This window comes from Austrofundulus limnaeus, unplaced genomic scaffold (assembly GCF_001266775.1).
Source record: "Austrofundulus limnaeus strain Quisiro unplaced genomic scaffold, Austrofundulus_limnaeus-1.0 Scaffold7, whole genome shotgun sequence".
In the NCBI taxonomy this organism is placed as follows: Eukaryota; Metazoa; Chordata; class Actinopteri; order Cyprinodontiformes; family Rivulidae; genus Austrofundulus; species Austrofundulus limnaeus.
In genome coordinates, this window is record NW_013952409.1 from 3,082,616 (window position 1) to 3,086,963 (window position 4,348).

Genomic DNA, 4,348 nt, shown 5'->3' on the forward strand with positions numbered 1-4,348 from the left:
AACTGAAAATATGGATGGAGGACAACAGAGCTGCTTCATGGAAGAACAACCTCAGCTTAAAAAAATAAAAAAAGTATGGTGTTGATACATGAAAGCATCATCTTAAAAGCGAAGACTTATCTTTTTAAGCACACTTTTGTTGACCCACAGTTGCCGTGTTTCCATCCAATTTTAATTTTGAGCGAATTTTTAAAATTTCGCAAAAAGGAAAAAACGAAGAAATGCGAATCAGACGTGTKKCCATCAACTGGCTTGAAGCGAATCAGTTACGTCACACGCATGCATGTAGGAAACAGGAAGTAGAAGTCACATCTAGGGTTGCGCATAATCGTATTATGTGCAATTAATTGTCAGAAAAACATCAATCAATTATTCTTTGGCACTTGACGATTAATATGATTAATGCCACCAGTCATACTGACTGGTGATTTCCCCGTTCGGTCTGGTCGGTGATCCTCTCCGCTTCAAATATGACGAACATAAAAAAATTAATTCTGCAATTGATTTATCTATCAACATAATTTAAAATTTGGTGGATAGCCCGAAGTCTGTAATTTTGACAAATTGGAACAGATTTTTATGAAGAGCAAATCTTTCCCACTATATTGGTCATGAGACCAGGACATAATGGTGTCCAGGGACTCCAGGGGATTAATCGCCAAATTAATCGTTATCGGCTAAATACCACAGTTAATCGTGATTAATTTTTTTGCCAATATCGCCCAACCCTAGTCGCATCTCAGGAAAATGGAGAGAAGTTATCAGGAACGTGTTGCTACTATCGGGAAAGTTGTRATTATTCTGTCATCAATTAGTTTTGGTGATTTTGCGTGCGGTCGGGAGACGTACAGACAGAAATGCACTTCTTTTCACGTTACGGGAGTAAATGCGAATACGCCGACAGCGGAATGAGGTTCCAGCTGCAGTCGCTCTGCGAAGTTTTTTCGAATCAAGCCGTTTCCATTCACCTTTTCTGATGCAATACTTCAAAATGCGCATTAAAAAACCTTGATGGAAACACGGCTAGTGTAGCAGGCTGAGATTATATGCTGACTGCAAGTCATGCTGCTGTAGGGGATTACAGTTATGGCTGCTGTGCATCCCACAAATCCTTGATCTGATTGGGGTTTTCCATCTTTCCAACACTGCGGTGAGTTGGAAAACCACTGGTTTAGAGAAGGGTTGAGGTTTTACAGCCTATCCACTGTCTGGATGTTTCCTCGGTTCATTAGCAGGTTTGCTGGCTGCTTCCTGAATGTCTGAGTGGGCGCAGTGTGTGCAACAGGGAGACTAAGCTGAATGTCTTGCTGACTCACTGATGAGGTAGAAGTAGGTGGATAGAGACTGAGTGACCCAGTTTCCACTCCCAGCACCAGTTCCTTTCACTGCTCAATCACGACATAGTGGTTTTCCCCCTTCTAGACCAGAGCTTTGTCCCAGTTAAACAGCTTAAGAACCTCATCTTGTACCTAGCACAGCCAACAGCATTTTATAGGCACACATTAGAGTTGAAGGCTTTTTAAATTGTCTCCCGTGGGACACATTCGTCATGAATCAGAGACAGCTCGGTCTCACAAACAGTTAGTTATTAGCTAGTAACACTTCATTATCTACTTTCCATTAAATAAAGAGTCTTTCTCTTTTTTCCCATTTATTCATTGTCTTTTGACAAATCCCTCAGACCTGGATCAGTTCCTCCAACACCTACGTAGACTTCATCTGGAAATTACCTACATGGGTCAGTGGGATTTTACATGGGCTAGTGTGGATTAGGGGTGCACAGAGTCCAGTTTTCTTGCTGATCTCCGATCACCAATCTTTGAAATGCCTGACCTGCTGATTCAGATCTAGGTTGATACCAATTTTTTTTAAAAATAGTTGACACTGTCAGATGTTATAAGGTCACAAAACACCTTCAATGTTATTTTATTGAAATACATTGAACAATACACTTGAAACAATACAAACTTGTTTTAACTGGACATTAGGTCATTTCACAGCAGAGCAAACAAGGACAGTGGCTGATTCTCAGACCTTTGTGGAGGCAGAGAAGCCAATCTTTTCCACAGATTTTATCTAAGTATTGGCCGATCTTCCAAAATTAAGGAAATCAGCGCCGATAGTGAGGATATGATCATTTGCCACTCTTGAGTCCATCTAAAGCATGGGCATTTTCAGATAATTAGTTTTTTGACAACTAAAGCACAAATTGAGGCATGTTAGACATTTATTCAAGAGCCTATCGTCCAACAAGTTGTACTGGTATAGCTAACTAACTGACAGATGTGCTGGGAATCACCTAGGACAGTGGCAGATCTAGGATTTTTCTGAGTAAGGGGCAATCAAGGGGCCACAATATTCRTCGAGGGGCCAAGTCTTTGTTCAGCATCCTTGCACATAAATCCTCGGTTTTGGTAAGGTGTATAAATCTAACCATTCGCAAATGTTCCAACAAGTGTAATGTAATGTTATTAAAATAGCTTAAATTATCAATGTTACAGGCATTTTTACTGTACTTGGATAAAATATTCTCAAAGCATGTGAGAAAATGAAAATTTTTTATTTTGCAAAATTGTCTTTTAAAGAAGAGAAGACGACTTCTGTAAGATTGATTCATGCTGGACTTTACTGTTTGACTCATTAGCGCCTCTAGTGTTTGGGCATGGAACTGCAGCCACCATCATTGCTCTTAGGCAAAGGACAGATGAGTGACAGGACAGGGGCACTTCAGGGGGCCAATCAGAATTTAGCAGGGGCCGTTGCCCCAGTGGCCCCGCCCTAGAACCACCCCTGTTGCTGTCTATAGCTTCACAGTTTCTTCCCAGACGGACATGGTGATTTAATAGGATACCTATTACTTTATACTTATCGCTCAGTGCCACTGACTCAAAAAAAAAAAAAAAAAAAAAACAAACTCTGATGTTTCTGTAAAGTTTTTACTGCTGCAACATTTTACAATTTGTAAGAAATCATTTAAATAATGTTTGCAGATAAACAGGTTAAAAACTGTGCCTGCAGCATGCAGGTTTATTCCTTAGACTTTTGTCAAAGTTTACTAATCACAGAATAGAAAATTATTGTCTACAAAAAGTCCGAATGATGTATAACAGAATCACRATGTGTGACTCAGCAGTGGTCTTATTTACATGTTCACATTTGGTAACAKTTTTACTTTTATGAATTTGCTTTTGACCGACCGTTTTCTTCTTTGCAGAAGTGGGCGGGTCACACCAGCTGCATAAAGATCACATCAAACTGTGGCAGGCCACATGAAAGTGGACGAAACTAGGTCAGGCTGAATCAAACCAGACTCGGACCAGGACTGAGCTGACCAGACTGATTCAGACGAAACCAGGCACGTCCAAGGGTCCTGTTCCAGTTTCTTATCCAGGTACCAGCTCTTGCGCTTCACTGGGAGTCGTTTCAGAAGTGCTGTCAAGTAGAATATCTCGCTAAAAAATAAAAATAAAAATGTGTTTGCTCAATTCAAAACTTCCTGTTTTCTGCCAAATTAGCTTTTGCTAAAAATAYACACAAACATGCTTATCAGGTCCACCTTTCTAGCACCGGGTTGGACCTTGTTTTACCTCCAGGAATGCCTTTATTCTTTGTGGCACAGATTCAACCAAGTGTTGGAAACATTCCTCAGAGGTTTGGTTGCATGTTGAACGTGTTTTAAAGACCACAGATCTCAATCAGCTGCGCATCAACACAAGTGGGACTGGATGCCACTGGAGTTCAGAGAAACCAGACTCATCCGACCAGGAAATGTTTTTTTTATTCAGTTATTGTCCAGTTTTAGTGAGCTGGTGTGAGTCGAAGCTTCAGTTTTTGTTCCGAGCTGACAGGAGTGGCACCCCGTGGGGTTTTCTGCTGCTGTAGCCTGGGGCGATTATTGATGGAGAAAAAATTCAAGTCGATCACGGTGATCAGCTGCGAGCCTCTTCCTCGATCAAATATGGCGGAAATGTGAGCGACAACAGCCAATCAGAATCCACCTTCTGCTCCACTTCCGTTTATAGGTTGTTAATGAAACGCAGATGGAATCGCAGAATTAACCAAAGTAATCCAGTATAAAATGCTGAATCTCACAGAGTTCGGTTATTCAGGCGAGTTTCTGAGGTATTTTGGCCGCTGTGGCTTCCTGTACCTGCCGTTACTTGCTAACGGTCACGCAGGGTGAGCTCTGAGCTCCCCTCCCAATACAGAGGGAGAGAAGGATAAAAAGAAATGTGAGCCACGATGCGCGGTTCGCTAAAATAAAAGCATCCTCCAAAAATATGAAGCGGCCTCAGGGTAACGTTTAGGACAGAACAATGGGCCTCATGCAAGAACCGTTGGTACGCAC

General features: G+C 41.5%; 1 protein-coding gene across 1 annotated transcript in view; it reads left to right on the forward strand.

The window, feature by feature from the left end:
• Nucleotides 1–4,348, forward strand: part of bmal1a (basic helix-loop-helix ARNT like 1a) — a gene marked incomplete at its 3' end in the record, with an annotated part of 32,293 nt that overhangs the window by 4,448 nt on the left and 23,497 nt on the right. Inside the window, 1 exon segment of the mRNA XM_014033123.1 lies at nt 3,215–3,391.